The sequence below is a fragment of the Panulirus ornatus genome, chromosome 3 (assembly GCF_036320965.1).
Source record: "Panulirus ornatus isolate Po-2019 chromosome 3, ASM3632096v1, whole genome shotgun sequence".
NCBI classification, from domain to species: domain Eukaryota; kingdom Metazoa; phylum Arthropoda; class Malacostraca; order Decapoda; family Palinuridae; genus Panulirus; species Panulirus ornatus.
In genome coordinates, this window is record NC_092226.1 from 73290131 (window position 1) to 73311580 (window position 21450).

At 47.6% G+C, this 21450-nt stretch overlaps 1 protein-coding gene across 1 annotated transcript in view; it reads right to left on the reverse strand.

Moving 5' to 3' along the window:
• Positions 1–21450, reverse strand: part of sprt (PDZ domain-containing protein sprite) — a 149643-nt gene that overhangs the window by 85086 nt on the left and 43107 nt on the right. Inside the window, exon 2 of the mRNA XM_071689622.1 lies at positions 1686–1811. The gene's annotated coding sequence lies outside the window, so the exon portion shown is untranslated. The remainder of the gene's footprint in view (positions 1–1685; positions 1812–21450) is intronic.

Here is a 21450-nt window from a genome sequence, read left to right on the forward strand (position 1 = left end):
GTATGTTTACGTGGCAAGGAGAAAGACGAGGACCTGTTCTATGGGATGTGGGTGTGGGTGTGTTTTGCTATGTGGGTGAGTGGGTGTGTTTTGCTATGCGGGTGAGTGGGTGACGGGGGGGGGGAGGTCTGTTCATACGAGTGTTGAGGATATGAAAAAAAAAGAGAGTATATTCTTTCTGAGGCGTAGATGAGAGTCTATGAGCAGGACAGATAATAGGAGACCCTGATGAATGCATGGCGAGGTTATCTTAGGTCATGATCGGAACTGTGACAGATGGCTTCTCTCTCTCTCTCTCTCTCTCTCTCTCTCTCTCTCTCTCTCTCTCTCTCTCTCTCTCTCTCTCTCACACACACACACACACCACTCCAAAGAAGTGACCTTGTTGTGTGAGATGATCTGAGAATGAGACGTCTGTTTTGTAAGGGTGGTGTGCGCGAAGTGATGGGGGAGGCGGGGAGGGTCTCTTCTGAAGATGTGAAGGGTATGGGCCTCTTCCTGGAGTTGGAATGGGGGGGAGGGGGGGAAGAGGAGTTTGTTCCCTGGGGTTGGATGTGGCTGAGATCTGTTTTATAAATGGTAATAAAAAGACCATAAGTTTCGTTGAGATGGATACACTATTGACAGATCCTGATCCTTAGGGAGGAATATAGGAAAGGTTCTCCTATGTGAGTTGGGTGAAGGAAACTGGGTGATTGGTCATGTTCTGTGAAGGTGGAAGAAAACGAGGCTCTATTCTGTGAGAGTGGAGAGGTCTGTTCTGTGAGGCTGAACTAAGCAGTAGGTCTGTGAGCTCTGAGAATCAAAACGTGGCTCTATTCTGTGAGAGAAGTTGGGGGATGAATCTGTTCTGTGAGGAAGATGAAGAAGTATGGTCTGTTCTGTGATGACGGAGGTGGAAGGGGGGGGTCTGGTCTGTCTGTTCTTTAAATCTGTGGGCTGCATGGAGTTTGCTGCGCAGGGGTGGGTGAAGGAGCAGCCTCTTCCGTAGCGAGGATAAGGGAAGGGGTCAAGCTTGCTCTGTGGTGCTTGGATGGAGAAAGGAGTTGTTCTCTGTGAGGCGTGAGGAGAAAACTAACTCGTCCTGTGGGACAGAAGAAAATGAGGAGCTTCCTTTGTGGGAAAGACGAATGATCGTTAGAATGGTGATGTGTGTGAAGGGAACTTCCTGGGGAATATATATAAAAAAAAAATAGACATAGATATTCCGAACATTAAAGATAAAAAAGATAGGCAAAATCCATTTGAGGTGTGTGAAGAGTTCCCTTCCTGGGTAAGATATAAAAAAAATAAAGGCATAGATATATCGAACATTACATATAAGAAAGATCAGCAAAACCAACAAAAATACATCAAACTATATAAGGAAAAGTTATGCTATCATGTCCCACCGACGAACCAGATCATCCAGAAATAACTGATAAATAAAAGCTGAGATGTGAAGCTTCGTTTGCGTAGAGTTATCACTACAGCCAAGCAACCCTCCTCCCTTCCCGGCCTAGCGACCAGCACACCATCCACGCCGCGGACCAACGCCATAACCGTCCCCTCCCCCCATCCCACCGAAGACCCCACTTACCACTGCAGTCGTACTGCTAAAAAAGGGGGGTCGTACCGTCGTGCTCAAGCGGACCCGAGACCCTATGACGTACGTGCACCTGCAACATAAAGACGCCAGTACTTACCAGCGAGACGGACCTGCCTCCCAGGGGCCCAGCTGGGGCACTGCTGGTCTCCAAGGCCGAGTGCACAGAGTGGAGGCTCTTCTTGGAGGACCTGTTGGAGAGGGAATCATTCTTGGAGTTACTGGGCTACGTAATGGTCACCGAACCAAATGGTCTGTAAGGAGCAATGATTTAATGGGTGATTGGCTAGTTCAGTGGTCATTCAGCCACAGGATCAGTAGGGTTGGTGATTAAAAGGTAATGGTCAACGAGCCAAAGGGCCTGTCAGGGGCAATGGTTAAAGAGCAGTTGGCTGGTTAAAAGGTCACCGGCCAAAGGGATCAATAGGGTTAGTAGTTGTAGTTAATGGTCATCAAAGATCTGTAAGGGGCAGTTACTGGGGCTAACGACCAGTCTATGGTCACTAAGCCACAATTTGTTCCACGTATGTCACATAAACATCGCAGAAAAAATAAAATTCAATGGAAAAGCAAAGAGGAAGTGATCATAGAATCAAACATTACTTACAGTTGTAAAAACAAAAGGAAAGAATTTAATATAATAAAGAACAAAAAAGCCTTAAATTGTGATGAAGAATATAGCAATTCAACTACTTTTTTTTTCTAAATAAACAATGGGACGTTCTCAGTGTTAAGAGAATGTTGCTGGATTTCAACAGCTGTCAGCTGCTTAACTAATGGTAATTAAAGCAATATGTTCACATAAGTTATAAAGATCTGATCAAGTCGTCTGCACCCACTAAATAATAACTGATCATAAAATCTATACATATGAACCAAAAATAATCTAAAATATATATATATATATATATATATATATATATATATATATATATATATATATATATATATATATATATATATACCAGCTGCCCAAAGTTTAGTATTAATGTCTGAACACATCATTAAAAATCTTACTTTATTAACCTGCACACAGTAACAAAGGCTTCATCGTAACATCAACACACGTTAGCTAAACTCAGTATAATATAAATGCCCGTCTTGCAAGCTCGTTTAAACACAAGTGTAAACACCTGCTCGGCGAGAGGTGTGGCAACGCCAAGCCATGACTTCCCGCCCAGCATTCTGAAATACTCACCTTGTCCACACCCAGAGAACAGACCCTCCTCTCTCATCCACACCCACAGGAGAGACCCTCCTCTCCCACCCACACCCACAGAACAGACCCTCCTCTCTCATCCACACCCACAGAACAGACCCTCCTCACTCTCATCCACATCCACAGAACAGACCCCCTATTTCATCCACATCCACAGAACAGACCCTCCTCTCTCTCATCCACATCCACAGAACAGACCCCCTATTTCATCCACATCCACAGAACAGACCCTCCTTTCTCATCCACACCCATAGAACAGACCCTCCTCTCTCATCCACACCCACAGAACAGACCCTCCTCTCTCATCCACACCCACAGAACAGACCCCTTTCCCTCAACCAAAGCCACAGAACACACTGTCCCTCCCCCCCTCTCTCCCACCCCCTCAACCTCAACCACACCCACATAACCGAACCCCCCTCTTCTCTCTCACCCCTCACCCACAGAACAGATTACCCCCCCCCCCTCCCTTTACCCCCCCTGCTTATGCCACCGCAAAGCGTCACATTCCCACGCACACAAAGAAAAAAAAAATGAAACAAAAAAAAAAAAAAACAGATGACAAAAAAAAAAATAAAAAATTCACACGATTAACTTAATGGACCTAATGAGCTGTTCGTAGCTGGCGATGGCTTTTTCCAGACCCTTCTTCCCCTTCAAAAAAAAACCACGGTCGCACACCTCAACTCACCCGTAAAACACGAGACGTGTGGTGATGAACCTATACATACATATATATATATATATATATATATATATATATATATATATATATATATATATATATATATATATATATATATATATATATATATATATGCCCAAAGAGCATGGGGAACCGCGGGCCCCTGACTTACGGGGGTGCGCGTCCGTCGCTTCACGCAGCCGCTGGACCACAAAATGTCCGGAAATCGTTGATCTAATTTGTTGCAACCACAGGACGCTGCCGTGAGGGGCTTTGCGCTGCGTCTGCTCAGCACACAGCTGCTGCAGTCCATAACAGACCCACGGGTCCTCTACTGCATGGCCCTAAGTCCTGCCACCCTGGCTGTATCCTGTGAGACAGCCCCTAAGATACAGACCGAAGGATACGAAGGATACAGACTGAAGGACATGAAGGATACAGACTGAAAGACATGAAGGATACAGACTGAAGGACATGAAGGATACAGACTGAAGGACATGAAGGATACAGACTGAAGGACATGAAGGATACAGACTGAAGGACATGAAGGATACAAACTGAAGGACATGAAGGATACAGACTGGGGGACATGGAGGATACAGACTGGGGGACATGGAGGATACAGACTGGGGGACATGGAGGATACAAACTGGGGGACATGGAGGATACAGACTGGGGGACATGGAGGAGAGACTAGAAGACACATAGGATACACACTGGGAGGGAACACGTAGGATACAGACTGGGAGGGGACACGTAGGAGACAGACTGGGAGGAGACACGTAGGATATACACTGGGAGGGAACACGTAGGATACAGACTGGGAGGGGACACGTCGGATACAGACTGGGAGGGGACACGTAGGATACAGACTGGGAGGGGACACGTAGGATACAGACTGGGAGGGGACACGTAGGATACAGACTGGGAGGGGACACGTAGGATATAGACTGGGAGGAGACACATAGGATACGGACTGGGAGGGGACACGTAGGATACGGACTGGGAGGAGACACGTAGGATACGGACCGGGAGGGAACACGTAGGATACAGACTGGGATGGGACACGATCCCCACCTACTTGCAGGGAAGCAACGCAAGCGTATGTAACGTTTGCGTAAGCATTCAGCGGCCGACCACAGGTAATGGCCTTTCATAGAGAATTTGCGTCATTAATGTCAGTCATGAGGTCTCTCTCTCTCTCTCTCTCTCTCTCTCTCTCTCTCTCTCTCTCTCTCTCTCGCTCGCTCGCTCGCTTTCTGAGGCACCCATTCAAGTTGACCAACGTTAAAATATGTTGATCGCATTAGCATTGACAGGGCAACGGTACACGGATTACCCGAACACACACACACACACACACACACACACACACACACACACACACACACACACACAAACACACACACTGTGCTGGCCTTGCCATCTGTTGACTCGACCGAAATTCCAATTAAACCTTCGAGAAAACAGATTTTTCTGCTGCCCAATGACTGTTCCCCCACGATGAACAGCTTTCTCGAAGCTTTATACTCGTCCAAGTGTACACAGCCAAGTGCCAAAGTGATACTGCTTTACTGAAACTTGACATAACAAAGTGTGGATGGAGGCATGGCAAGCTCCGAGCTTGGTGGACGAAATGCAAATATTCAAACAGCAGAGCAACAGGTGGGTACAGGTGAGGGGTCCTTTCCAACCTCTTTTGGCCAGTCCTGGAACCACGACACTCAAACCACTCGCAACGCTAAGTTTCTTCATCCTAACCACAGTCCCCCAGTGTGTGACGGTCACTCGAGCACTCACTCCACATCACATCCAAGCAACTCCCTTTCCAAAGGAGGCCATTACGTTCGTAGGTAAGTAACGGCGTCTCCTTCAAAAGCAGACGTTTCGCTCAGGGAACCTCGCCCTCGAGAAAAATAAATAGCCCATAACACTATGGCCACAAGCGTATTGCGAGGGGGAGGGAAAAAATGATAACTTCACTCATTCTTTAACATCATTAAAACGGAACCTGAAATCCAGGCGAGGCTTCGAACCCCTGGGAAAAAGATGGAAAGACACAAAAGAACAATAATGATAATAATAATAATAATAATAATAATAATAATAATAATGATAATAATAATGATAATACTAATAATAATAATAATAATAATAATAATAATAATACTAATAATAATAATAATAATAACAAACTTGCTTACTACAAACAGCCTTCCTAACCTCGTCTTTAATTAGGCTTGATAAGCTTAGACAAAAAAAAAAAAAACTTTAAAGATAATATAATTATCAAACTTTATTATTCTCTGTTATATCTTACTGCCTCTTTCTTTACCTTTGAAGTTTAAAGTTGTTGCAAACCAAAAAAGAAAATGTGTTAAAAAGCTCACGCTGGGGTGAGATGTGTCCTCTCGTTTGCATAAAATACAAATATATGATGATTGCAATTTGCTATATATGGGACTACGCATAATAAATGACATAAATGGTAAATATATTCGTATACATCATTCAGCATTCTTTAAATAACTTTGAGTATATACGTGTGTGTATTTACTGAATTACTCTTTTCGTTAATCTTACATTTTCCTGACCAGAAGAAAACGGTTCTTTGGATGACCACAAATATCGTACATTGGAGACGCAGTATTACCTTTCGCAATACCATACCCAAAGCTTTTACTACGGAAGTACAGTTGGAATATATGTAACGAAATGTACATTTATTTCGTGGCAGCCCTTGGGCGACCCTTCGGTAATGTACGAATTGTACACGTACACTTTGGGAGTACAATATCATCTTTGTAATTACATGTAATTAGGCTAAAATTGTACAAGTCTCTTGTCCTCACACTCTACGAAAATATGAGCCTCTCCAGAATGATGTAGTTCAACTCTTTGAACACAATGGTTCATCTGAGCCTATTCGAAGCTTCGGTTCCACACAGCCACCGCAGCAACTCCCTCTATGAGGAGACTTGTGTTGGCTCAATGACCCCGCAACTACATGTCGTAACGACCTGGTTCGGTGATCGTAGTGGTGGTGGTTAGGGTGGTGGTGGAGGTGGTGGTGGCTGCCTGTAATTAGGTGGTTAGGATAATTATATTCCTGATTTATCATAATGGTGTCTCAAAACTGTTTTTAGTCTTTTCTTTTTTTACTCTTTTCATCATCTCCTCTTCTTCCTCTCTATCTGTCCTGCTGTCTCTCTGTCCCTCTACAGTTCCGTCCGTCTGGTGCTCTCCCAACTCTCTCTCTCTCTCTCTCTCCACCAGTCCCTATGCCCTCCCCGTCTACATATCTGTCTAACTATCTCACTCTTCTACCGTCCTCCCTCCTCCTCCTCCTCCAGTGTTACTAGGAGAGACAGACAGACGGGTAAATCCGTCGTCCCAGCGACTGGGGACGTCTGTCGTTGAGCTGGACTGGTGCTGGGGTCTCGGTGAAGAACCTCCTGACCAGAAGACGACCACTTAAATTTCCCCCTCCCTCCCACCCCTGGCGGAGTTGCACGAACGCTGGGGGATTTCTTTAGGGTAAAATCATGGTGCGGGACGGTCCTGCATTAGGAGACGCCAAGATATTATTCCGCCATAATGGGGGATGGAGAGCTTGGAGGGGGGGGCTTCTTATATCTTTTTTTATAGGCGGATATTTCGGAGGTCATTGCTTTTAGCTTCGTCTGTGAGCCTCTTCTTTTTTTTTTCTCTCTATCATTCTACGAAGGGAAGGATGAAATGGGTGGTATCTTAAAAAAGGTTTCTGTTATCCGCTGTTCTGGAAGGCTTTTTTTTTCTCTCCTTCAGTGTTGATGACACCATACAAATCATCTACCCGCCTGGTAATATTTCATCAAGGATTGGTTTATGTGAGGCATCATCATCATCAGGATGGGACTCTCTTGTCCCCCCTTGACCTGTTGCTAACACTTGACCTGGTCAAGCTGATGTCGAGTCTTGCATAAACTTGTGGTTCTGAGGTCACTACATACGTCGTGCATGGTGAAGTCAATCTTCGTCTGACGTCACTACCCATGTGTATGGTGACATGGCCTGACATCACAGCCCACAACAGGTATGATGATATCGTCTTACATCACTACCCATATCTTCGTCCGATGTCGCGACCAAAGACATATATGGTGACATCTTCCCTAACAGGGATATGAGTGATCCTTACATCTTTCGTGCTCATCTGGTATCCTCATCCCAGCTCATCATTCTCACCAATATGGCTGTGAGTCGCATGTCTCGTCCCGTCTCACCCTTTCCAAATCTCTACGTGTGTTCGAGTTAGGCTTCACCTGGTGTCTCTTCGCAGTATCTCGAAGTTCTAGCTTTCCTCACTCCATTAGCGAGTCTGGCCTCAATACCAAACACGTCCTGTGACGATTTAATCCCTTCTGAGGAGTCGCTGTCGAGATTAGAAACAGGAGAGGACCCAAGATCAAGGCCTAAGGTACCCCACTACAATGATATAGTGTCCTTGACATGTGATCTCTACTCTCTCCTAGTTAGGGGTAGCTTTGGGGGTCTCTTTGAGCGGTATCTCCCTAGCTCCAGTCCTCCCCTCTTGTCTGTCTCCCCACACCTTGAATAATCCTTGTCTTTCTTCCTCTTCCAACCCTCTCTTATTTGTTTTTATCCATTTTTTTTTTTTTTTCCATCTCAAGTCAGGTCCTCCTCATGACCGATCGTGTCTTTCTCCTGATCGATCTCGTATTTCTCTTCCCCGACCTAGTCTTCTTCGAGTACAATCCAGTCTCCTTGGTTTCCAGCCTTGTCTTCCTCCTGTCAAACTTTTTTTTTTTCTACGCGTCCAGTTCTTCTTCACGTCCACCCGCGTCAGCCACGCGTCCAAGCCCTCGACCCACGCGTCTAGTATGTCTTCCTCACCCACCCCGTCTACCAGGCGTCCACCCCTGTCTCCCTCATGGTCAAACTCTTGTCTTCTACGCATCGAACCCTGTCTTCCTGGAGACCTGGACCAGTGTCTCCGTCGTGGTCGAGCCAGTACCCGAGCTTCCAGCTCTCGCCCCTTGGGGCACACACACACACACACACACACACACACACACACACACACACACACACACACACACACACACACACACGCCGTCCCCGCCTCTCTCCCGTGCTGTGAGGAGAGCACAAAGGGAAGGAGGAAGGTGGGGTCGGGGTAGAGCTAAGTATCAGCGCCTGGTTTTTGCCCTCGTGGTCACTGCATTACCTGGAAGACGACGAAGATAATGCGTGTGTGTGAGTGAGTGTGCCTGTGGCTCCAAGCTGCGGCAGCCACACTCCACCTGTCTCCTCCACCTCCACCTCTCTCCGACGCCTCCTGCAGCCTCTGCACTCCTTCGCCTCGTCTGCCACTCCTTATCCTTCCTTTTTCTTCGTCTCCTTCGCTACTCCCCCTCCTTCTCCTACTTACCTGTCGATCACACACTTCCTCGTCCCATTACATCCATCTCCCTACTTCCTCACCTCCCTCCATCTCTCTTATCCTATTTCCTCTTCTCTCTCTCTCTCTCTCTCTCTCTCTCTCTCTCTCTCTCTCTCTCTCTCTCTCTCTCTCTCTCTCTCTCCCTCGTCCGTCCTACCTGCCTCCCTGTCAATCGCGGCAGCCCTGACCTCTCCGCCACCCCTCAGCCTGACCGACAATGTCAATGGTTTTTACACTGTGTCCTGCGGGGTCGTCCACCCTCTCTTACCTTGTCTAGAATGGCACAGACGGCCGCCGCCGGGGCTCTCGTCGAACCCACCGTGTACACGTGTATAGGCTTACCTCACTCCATGTGTGTGTGTGTGTGTGTGTGTGTGTGTGTGCGTGTGTAATTACCTACCTCTATACATGGGGCGGGGAGGGGGAGGGACTTTCCCATTCGTGGAATTCATTGTCCGTTTCTAATGGTAAGGTGAAGGAGTCCTAAGACTCCTGCAGAGTTTCATCTTGAGGCAGTATCTTCCGTCACATCTGTCCCATCCTCATTACAATGAGTCGAGTCCCATCGGCCATGTATCAGGATAACTTTGGAATTTGTCTAGGTCCCCTTGCACCATGAGGCAATCCTCGATAGTCTTGACTTTCTTCATGATCTCAGCATCATCGGCAAAAACATTCGGATGTCAATCCAGTCCCGGTGCGTCACTTGTAATCATCAGTAAGGGAATAGGTTCCATGGCTGGCCCTGCGGCACGCCACTGCTGACTCCAGAAACATACCGCAAAGGCTCCTTTGACTTCCCCTTTTGTTCTCTTTCACTATGGTAATTCTCTGTCCAGTAAGTGTGTCCCGTTATTCCTGCCTCAAGATCCATTTTCTTCACATGGTATAGAGTCAAATGCTTTCTGACAGTCCACACATACAAACCCTCACTTCGGTCCAACACGGAGCTCAATGTCTTAGATAAGTCTAAGAGATTTGTTAAACACCATCGCTTCTGTACGAACCTATATTGTCACACACACACACACACACACACACACACACACACACACACAGCTTCTCCGCTGCAAATAGTCAGCCATTTGCTTTTTGAATCATTTTTTTCTAACATTTGACATAACACACTCGTAAAAAGACCAGTCTGTAGTTCAGTGCAACTTCCCCACCTTCTTTCTTCAAAAACTGGCACGACGCTTTTTTCTCTATAATTCCCTCAGTACTACATGTAACCTCTTCAACAAGCATTGTGTGTGTGTGTGTGTGTGTGTGTGTGTGTGTGTGTGTGTGTGTGTGTGTGTGTGTGTGTGTGTGTCTATGTTTATGTGAAGTTTGCGAGCATCTAAAATGTACATAAACACACGTGGGGTTGTGTTTCTAACAAATCACCTATTTTCTGTTCATTCATCCGATTCAACAGTCCCATCATCTGTTCATTCATCAGTGCTAAAAGGGAAAATAATCCCATTTTCAACTTAAGTCTTTCATGTCAACAATACTCCCATTCTCTGTTCCTTCCTACGTGCCAACAAGGTTCCCATTTTCTGTTCACTTATCCTTACTAACACACCCATTTTCTGGACGCTCTTCCGCGCCAGGGTTGGAAGCCTTCGGTTCGCTCCACCTCGAAGCCCCGACTCGTTTTCTCAAACCTGTTCCCTCCCGGCCTACCTGAGCCGACACATTGCTGAAATTCCTCCTCTCCTCACAGCCAACGGGGCCAGCAGACAACCCACATGCTGACCTCTACCTGCCCTAAGGTTCTCAAGGATGTCGACGAAGTGAATTTTTAAGTGGACGACTACGAAGCGACCCTCGAGTACGACGCTACGACCCTCGAGTACGACGCTACGACCCTTGAACGCAAGGTAAGACTCTTGAACACGACGTTACGACCCTTGTGCAAGACGGTGTGCGATCCTTTAGCACAACGGTACGACCTATGAGCACCTTAATCAAGGTCTTGTCGAAGTACACCGTACCAAGAGGTCGTACCGCAGTGCTGAGGGGTCGTAGCGTCGTGTTCAAGGGTCGCACCGTAATGCTGTGGGGTCGTGGCGTCGCGCTCAAGGGTCGTGCCGTCTTGATCGAGTCTTACCTTCGTGTTCAAGCGTGGACACAGAGAAAGACAGTGCACAAAGACACAGATAGTGAGCAGTGACAAAGACAGTGCACACAGACACAGACAGTGAGCAGTGACAAAGACAGTGCACACAGACACAGATAGTGAGCAGTGACAAAGACAGTGCACACAGACACAGACAGTGAGCAGTGACAAAGACAGTGCACACAGACACAGACAGTGAGCAGTGACAAAGACAGTGCACACAGACACAGACAGTGAGCAGTGACAAAGACAGTGCACACAGACACAGACAGTGAGCAGTGACAAAGACAGTGCACACAGACACAGACAGTGAGCAGTGACAAAGACAGTGCACACAGACACAGACAGTGAGCAGTGACAAAGACAGTGCACACAGACACAGACAGTGAGCAGTGACAAAGACAGTGCACACAGACACAGACAGTGAGCAGTGACAAAGACAGTGCACACAGACACAGACAGTGAGCAGTGACAAAGACAGTGCACACAGACACAGACAGTGAGCAGTGACAAAGACAGTGCACACAGACACAGACAGTGAGCAGTGACAAAGACAGTGCACACAGACACAGACAGTGAGCAGTGACAAAGACAGTGCACACAGACACAGACAGTGAGCAGTGACAAAGACAGTGCACACAGACACAGACAGTGAGCAGTGACAAAGACAGTGCACACAGACACAGACAGTGAGCAGTGACAAAGACAGTGCACACAGACACAGACAGTGAGCAGTGACAAAGACAGTGCACACAGACACAGACAGTGAGCAGTGACAAAGACAGTGCACACAGACACAGACAGTGAGCAGTGACAAAGACAGTGCACACAGACACAGACAGTGAGCAGTGACAAAGACAGTGCACACAGACACAGACAGTGAGCAGTGACAAAGACAGTGCACACAGACACAGACAGTGAGCAGTGACAAAGACAGTGCACACAGACACAGACAGTGAGCAGTGACAAAGACAGTGCACACAGACACAGACAGTGAGCAGTGACAAAGACAGTGCACACAGACACAGACAGTGAGCAGTGACAAAGACAGTGCACACAGACACAGACAGTGAGCAGTGACAAAGACAGTGCACACAGACACAGACAGTGAGCAGTGACAAAGACAGTGCACACAGACACAGACAGTGAGCAGTGACAAAGACAGTGCACACAGACACAGACAGTGAGCAGTGACAAAGACAGTGCACACAGACACAGACAGTGAGCAGTGACAAAGACAGTGCACACAGACACAGACAGTGAGCAGTGACAAAGACAGTGCACACAGACACAGACAGTGAGCAGTGACAAAGACAGTGCACACAGACACAGACAGTGAGCAGTGACAAAGACAGTGCACACAGACACAGACAGTGAGCAGTGACAAAGACAGTGCACACAGACACAGACAGTGAGCAGTGACAAAGACAGTGCACACAGACACAGACAGTGAGCAGTGACAAAGACAGTGCACACAGACACAGACAGTGAGCAGTGACAAAGACAGTGCACACAGACACAGACAGTGAGCAGTGACAAAGACAGTGCACACAGACACAGACAGTGAGCAGTGACAAAGACAGTGCACACAGACACAGACAGTGAGCAGTGACAAAGACAGTGCACACAGACACAGACAGTGAGCAGTGACAAAGACAGTGCACACAGACACAGACAGTGAGCAGTGACAAAGACAGTGCACACAGACACAGACAGTGAGCAGTGACAAAGACAGTGCACACAGACACAGACAGTGAGCAGTGACAAAGACAGTGCACACAGACACAGACAGTGAGCAGTGACAAAGACAGTGCACACAGACACAGACAGTGAGCAGTGACAAAGACAGTGCACACAGACACAGACAGTGAGCAGTGACAAAGACAGTGCACACAGACACAGACAGTGAGCAGTGACAAAGACAGTGCACACAGACACAGACAGTGAGCAGTGACAAAGACAGTGCACACAGACACAGACAGTGAGCAGTGACAAAGACAGTGCACACAGACACAGACAGTGAGCAGTGACAAAGACAGTGCACACAGACACAGACAGTGAGCAGTGACAAAGACAGTGCACACAGACACAGACAGTGAGCAGTGACAAAGACAGTGCACACAGACACAGACAGTGAGCAGTGACAAAGACAGTGCACACAGACACAGACAGTGAGCAGTGACAAAGACAGTGCACACAGACACAGACAGTGAGCAGTGACAAAGACAGTGCACACAGACACAGACAGTGAGCAGTGACAAAGACAGTGCACACAGACACAGACAGTGAGCAGTGACAAAGACAGTGCACACAGACACAGACAGTGAGCAGTGACAAAGACAGTGCACACAGACACAGACAGTGAGCAGTGACAAAGACAGTGCACACAGACACAGACAGTGAGCAGTGACAAAGACAGTGCACACAGACACAGACAGTGAGCAGTGACAAAGACAGTGCACACAGACACAGACAGTGAGCAGTGACAAAGACAGTGCACACAGACACAGACAGTGAGCAGTGACAAAGACAGTGCACACAGACACAGACAGTGAGCAGTGACAAAGACAGTGCACACAGACACAGACAGTGAGCAGTGACAAAGACAGTGCACACAGACACAGACAGTGAGCAGTGACAAAGACAGTGCACACAGACACAGACAGTGAGCAGTGACAAAGACAGTGCACACAGACACAGACAGTGAGCAGTGACAAAGACAGTGCACACAGACACAGACAGTGAGCAGTGACAAAGACAGTGCACACAGACACAGACAGTGAGCAGTGACAAAGACAGTGCACACAGACACAGACAGTGAGCAGTGACAAAGACAGTGCACACAGACACAGACAGTGAGCAGTGACAAAGACAGTGCACACAGACACAGACAGTGAGCAGTGACAAAGACAGTGCACACAGACACAGACAGTGAGCAGTGACAAAGACAGTGCACACAGACACAGACAGTGAGCAGTGACAAAGACAGTGCACACAGACACAGACAGTGAGCAGTGACAAAGACAGTGCACACAGACACAGACAGTGAGCAGTGACAAAGACAGTGCACACAGACACAGACAGTGAGCAGTGACAAAGACAGTGCACACAGACACAGACAGTGAGCAGTGACAAAGACAGTGCACACAGACACAGACAGTGAGCAGTGACAAAGACAGTGCACACAGACACAGACAGTGAGCAGTGACAAAGACAGTGCACACAGACACAGACAGTGAGCAGTGACAAAGACAGTGCACACAGACACAGACAGTGAGCAGTGACAAAGACAGTGCACACAGACACAGACAGTGAGCAGTGACAAAGACAGTGCACACAGACACAGACAGTGAGCAGTGACAAAGACAGTGCACACAGACACAGACAGTGAGCAGTGACAAAGACAGTGCACACAGACACAGACAGTGAGCAGTGACAAAGACAGTGCACACAGACACAGACAGTGAGCAGTGACAAAGACAGTGCACACAGACACAGACAGTGAGCAGTGACAAAGACAGTGCACACAGACACAGACAGTGAGCAGTGACAAAGACAGTGCACACAGACACAGACAGTGAGCAGTGACAAAGACAGTGCACACAGACACAGACAGTGAGCAGTGACAAAGACAGTGCACACAGACACAGACAGTGAGCAGTGACAAAGACAGTGCACACAGACACAGACAGTGAGCAGTGACAAAGACAGTGCACACAGACACAGACAGTGAGCAGTGACAAAGACAGTGCACACAGACACAGACAGTGAGCAGTGACAAAGACAGTGCACACAGACACAGACAGTGAGCAGTGACAAAGACAGTGCACACAGACACAGACAGTGAGCAGTGACAAAGACAGTGCACACAGACACAGACAGTGAGCAGTGACAAAGACAGTGCACACAGACACAGACAGTGAGCAGTGACAAAGACAGTGCACACAGACACAGACAGTGAGCAGTGACAAAGACAGTGCACACAGACACAGACAGTGAGCAGTGACAAAGACAGTGCACACAGACACAGACAGTGAGCAGTGACAAAGACAGTGCACACAGACACAGACAGTGAGCAGTGACAAAGACAGTGCACACAGACACAGACAGTGAGCAGTGACAAAGACAGTGCACACAGACACAGACAGTGAGCAGTGACAAAGACAGTGCACACAGACACAGACAGTGAGCAGTGACAAAGACAGTGCACACAGACACAGACAGTGAGCAGTGACAAAGACAGTGCACACAGACACAGACAGTGAGCAGTGACAAAGACAGTGCACACAGACACAGACAGTGAGCAGTGACAAAGACAGTGCACACAGACACAGACAGTGAGCAGTGACAAAGACAGTGCACACAGACACAGACAGTGAGCAGTGACAAAGACAGTGCACACAGACACAGACAGTGAGCAGTGACAAAGACAGTGCACACAGACACAGACAGTGAGCAGTGACAAAGACAGTGCACACAGACACAGACAGTGAGCAGTGACAAAGACAGTGCACACAGACACAGACAGTGAGCAGTGACAAAGACAGTGCACACAGACACAGACAGTGAGCAGTGACAAAGACAGTGCACACAGACACAGACAGTGAGCAGTGACAAAGACAGTGCACACAGACACAGACAGTGAGCAGTGACAAAGACAGTGCACACAGACACAGACAGTGAGCAGTGACAAAGACAGTGCACACAGACACAGACAGTGAGCAGTGACAAAGACAGTCCCTTCCTTTTGTGTCTTTTGTCTCTCCATCCCCTGGATATTGGCGCCACCCCCACCTCCTCCTCCTCCTCCTCCTCTCCCCACAACCCCCTCCCTTTCGTTATTTACTCATCTATTGTTCTTCCCTCTCCCTCTCCCTCCCTCTCCTTATGTGTCGTCCGCCGTGTTATGACCGTAAATCAAGCCTCCCAACCAGGGGGGACCTGATCATTCCAACCCCATCTTTGTTTAGCCTTTGTTCCAAGGAATGGCTCTTGACTTCCTCCCTCATGCATGAACTCTATCTCACTTCCATCACCAGAGATTTTTCTCTCGTCTCATTCCTTTCATCTACTCTCTCCTTTCATTTGCTGTCTCCTTTCACCTACTCTCTGTAGTCTAAGAGTATATCTCATTTTTTTGCGCAATATATCTCGTTAGATAAGATCTATATTTCCTTTGTTGTCGAAGAGGTAGCTTCTTTGTCCGCGACCAAACCCGCTAAAGCTTCATCACGCCTCCGAGACGGTTCGAACTGCTTCACCCACCACCGAACGAATGAATCCTGGATCAAACCTTCTGGTGTGAGCTCCCTCGTCTCCTCTTCACACACCTGATCGTCGTTCACCTCACCCCCTCGCCATTTATCCTCCTGTGTCTCTTACTTCCCTCAACCCACCTCCGCTACCTCTACACACCCCCACCTGATCTTCCCCCTCCCCTTTCACCCTCCTCCCTACCTCCCTGACCTTGACGTCCTTAATCCTACGATCGTCCAGAACTCCTTATTCAGGACGTGAACGCCACCAGACACCGAGGGAGAGAGAGAGAGAGAGAGAGAGAGAGAGAGAGAGAGAGAGAGAGAGAGAGAGAGAGAGAGAGAGAGAGAGAGAGAGCCCTCCTCTCCCCAGGTCGTCGCACCCCCTCCCCCAAGGTATATGCCTGGGACACACAATGGCGGTCGGAGCGCGTGTGGTCCACAGAGGAATGGGACTGATAACATCGCACACTGAGGTGGTAAGATGTAAAATGGCAGCGAAACTGAGACTTTCGATATCACAGGATTTTGTGTACAATGGCGGCGAGTGTCGAGGAGGGTGGGTGGGGTGAGGAGCGTGACACGAACTCCCACACGACACCAGGCAGCGTCGGGCGGGCGGTGATGACGTGTGTGTGTGTGTGTGTGTGTGTGTGTGTGTGTGTGTGTGTGTGTGTGTTCTAAAGCAGACTTTCCTCTGTGAAGACCTTAGAGGGTGTGTAACGCACCTCTTGTGAATATGTTTCATATAAATGAAAATATTCCTTTATCTATTTCTTCTAACTTATCTTTTATGCCGTCCTTATTTGCCCATTCTTTTTTTTTTTTTCACCTTTCCCTCTGGACTCTTCTGACGGAATCGCTCGCGTTCTCTCTCTCTCTCTCTCTCTCTCTCTCTCTCTCTCTCTCTCTCTCTCTCTCTCTCTCTCTGCCACGCACGAACATGATCTAAAAAAAAAAAAAGATTTAACTTCTCTCTCGAAACACCTTTGAAAAGAACTTCAAATCATCAAATACCTAGAAGGGACTTGCATAATAGAGTACAATAGACTTAAATGACTGCTGATATATATATGTATTTGAAGAAAAAGACGACACACGATATATATATATATATATATATATATATATATATATATATATATATATATATATATATATCACCTTAAGAACCTACGATCATGCGGAACTAATACAAATACACAGACCCAACAAGTCTTCTTCCCTATTTTTTCTCTCTCTCTCTCTAAGTATGCAAATGAGGGCTAGATGTACGAGGCTTGCGTCTGAGCCCCCCTGATGTATCAGAGGACATGGCGATGGCGCCAGATGTGAGAGGGAGTGATGGAGGAGTAGTGGTAGCGGTCGCCTCTCCTTCCATCCCTCTACCTCCCTCCTGCTAGCTTCGGTGAATGGGAGGGAGACAGACGGAATGTTAAGGCGGGCAACGTAGGCGTACAGTTACCATGGGATGAGAGAGACAGTGTTGGTGGTAGAGGGATGAGAGATGATGAGAGATGAGAGATGAGAGTCTTAGGGGAGGATGTGATGGAGGCACGAGAGATACGGGAGTGACCTCAAAGGGAAGGAGGGTTGGGTTGGGTGGAGGAAAGGGTGAACTAACGGGTGTGGCTACTGCGTGGGCCAAGTAGTGAGCTAAGGGGTGGCCATGGTAGCGTATGGGGCAAATGGGGGAACGAAGGGGCGACCGTGGTTGTATCGACCAGATGGTACATTACTGGTTGGCCACAAGATAAGGAGATAAGGACAGCAGATCAGAAATGTAATAGCACGTAACAGTACACGAAACATGGCGGTCATGAGCCAATGACGGTGTCAAACGTCATTATAATCATGACGATTATATGCTGATTACACTGATAATTATAATGATAAGGAAATGAGTGTACAAATAATGACTGCACGAACGATTAGTGAGAAGATGCCGAGACAGAGATAATGACTGGGATAATGAGCTAATTGTAACAGAAAGGTAATCATCTCAACAATATGTATTTGTAACTGAAGAAGATAACTGGACAGCATTATATTACAGAGACAATCATCATCCCTTATGGAAATCAGAATACATCCTCATCGCTATTCAGCTCGACTCTTTGATACATGTAATCAAATGAATCATCTCTAAATACGGCGAACAGTGAACAAATGATTAAAATCCTCCATCACTTCCACTCTAGGTACCTACAATTTCCCTCCATAACCATCTACTTCCTTTTGTCCAGCAGACGACCAGCCATGGTCCCCAGATGGAAGCAGCCATGCGAGGCTTAACCTCATGTTCCTCACGTCTCCCTCCATCAGCAACCCCATCCGACGCACTACGTCTCATCACTGTACTGCTGAACGCAAGAGTCCCCTCACTGAGACAGAGGGGATGCGACATCCTGTATACGACACCGTGGCAACTTCTGTCTTAAACTGTGTAGGCTGCAGTAACTCTCTCTCTCTCTCTCTCTCTCTCTCTCTCTCTCTCTCTCTCTCTCTCTCTCTCTCTCTCTCTCCCTACCCACCCACAAGGCAAACCGTTTCTCTACGTTACTAAGCCAGACTTCCTTCCGAGCCAACGTAGGATGTATCAACATGGCCTCTGAGGTAAGGCGCATAACGCAAATATAATATACACGTATATATGGCGTGGGTATCAGTGATTTCCAGCAGGGAGGCGCGAAGCATCAACCTCGCCTGGCGTGTAAATAGGCGTATAGTTTTGGGGGGGGGCTTTAGATGACCTGACCGGAAGGATAAGCCCTTGAGGAAGTGGAAGGCAAACGTCTGTCTATCTGTCTGTCTGTCTGCCACCAGGAGCTGGCTGTGAGGGAGTATCAGCGCGGGAAACAGTAGTACAGGAAGGAAGGAAAAGACTGTAATGGCGTATGTTAATGTCCCAGGAAGAGGATCCGCCGCTGTCTATCGACACGTTCTTTGGTCCATCTCTCTGCTGCCTTGCTCCGTCGGGTCCAGGAAGCAGTTGTCTCCCCTCCTGTCATGTCAATGAAATAATCTGTGTTGGCTCCGTCACGTCAAGGAAGTACTTGCGTCTATTCTATCAACCTCAAGGTAAGAATGTGGGTCTGCTCTGTCATCTCAAGGAAGCAGTAGTGTCCGCTGCGTCATCGCAAGGAAAACACACATACGTCCCACACGAGGGGAATTTATGCCACCACCAGGGAACAAAGCGAAGAAACACTTTCTGGTTGCTTAAGGCAGACCGAAGCGCCCTCTTATACATAGATCTTTCGTGTTACAAGACCTGGCATGTGTGAGTGAGTGTGTGTGTGTGTGTGTGTGTGTGTGTGTGTGTGTGTGTGTGTGTGTGTGTGTGTGTGTTGTTTATATGGATAAGCGCCTCATCCTCACCTTCATTTATGCATATGACTCCTCAGTAAATAAGTCGTTTTATGCCAAAGCATATCATGAGAATGGAAAGTTTTTAATACTGTCATACGACAATACAAGTGTTCGTAACGTATCGTCACTGGGGATATGGTGTAAGATGATGATACAGAGATCTTCGTCATCTCAGCATTTCCATAATCAGTCGAAATATTCTCTTAAACAACTGTAATGTTTTGCGAAACTTGAGACTCTACTGTACTGACACACTGGTCATCTTGTGCGTCTTCATCTTCAATCTCCATTTCGCTAGTGAGTGATAATCACTGAGATCTGGGTGTTATTAATGGGAAGAGGAAAAAACTGAACAGCGACATATGTGCCAACACCTTCTGAAGGGACTGAAACCCATTTCCTTCTGACGATCGTGATCTCATACGAACAGCAGTGTAGTGCTTATAGAAAGACTCGGCAATGCCTCGTGATATATCCTCATTTCTGTCTTACCCTCCACACTTGAAGATAGGAAAAGCATCCCTATGTCCATGTTTTCTATCAGCCTTTTGGCCCCACAATCAACGGCGGGTCCAGAGCAACCGACCCAAGGAGAATGTCCATCGCTCGTCACACCAGGAAGACCCACCTTAAGACACCACACCGTGTTTCCTGAGGAAGGCCTGGGAACACAGGCCTGTACACTTCCCAAACTTGTCCCTCTGGCGACCCGCGGATGACGGCACGACTCCCCACAAGGGAGTGATGATAGGGATTAGCCCCGGCGACGGCGGAAGTCATGCAAAACTGTGGTCCCGATTCGCGTGAAATAGAATGGGCGGGATTTTATACCGTACGAACATGAAGCGCGTGTGCGCGCGGCCGCGCGCTTCCTCGCGCCGAACAGGATCACGGCTTTCCATCAACAGTAATGTATTCTGTATACCAATAAGGCCTTTGAGATGGTGTTTAACGCTGGCGTCATAGACGATGTTGATACCGTGGTCATAGCATGTTATTCCTGCTTCTATCAGGTATCTGTGTCTGGAATCCTGTACGTTCCAGTGAGTTATTCAACCTAAAGTCCTGCTTTGACTTGCTCAGCTGTTGTTTGTTTACCCCTCCAGCGCGAGGTTGCCTATTGGCTGATTCTCATTTGGGTATTGGTCCAGTCGGTGATTTTCTGACGTGGTTATTTCCGTACCGGGGCTCTCACTGCGTATATAGCATTCTATATTGCTCTACCAATTCCTCTATCGTTAACCCATTATTTCCTAACGCCACTTGAGGCGATAAGGTACTTACAGCCGACGGAAGTTGACAAGAAATAAAAACAAAATCCACTGCCCGTTTATCCATCACCGCTTGATATCACGTACACACAGGACCCATTCAACCCTAATCGCTTTTTAAACGACCTCCCTCCGTCTAGCAGGGTGGCGCCAACGACCCACACCCCAACGAAGGAGACCCGACCGAACTGAATCGATGGGGGGAGTGAAAGAGGTAGAAACTCACCAGGGTGGAGGGATGGGGACAGAGAGAGAGAGGGAGAGGGAGTTTTCCGTCTTCAGTCAGGTTCCCCCACGAAGAACATAAGTCCATTAATTTAACTGCTGGGTATAAACACCTCCAGACTTACAGTGCAATAAACAACTGGATTTACTGCGCCTCGACGAACACTTCTCCCAGCCAAGAAGGGGAAAAAAAATATTCGACAACACATCATCACGCACGAAGAAATAATGGCACTAGAAGTAGATGGCACTAGAAATTGAAGCACAAGAAATGAAGGCGCTAGA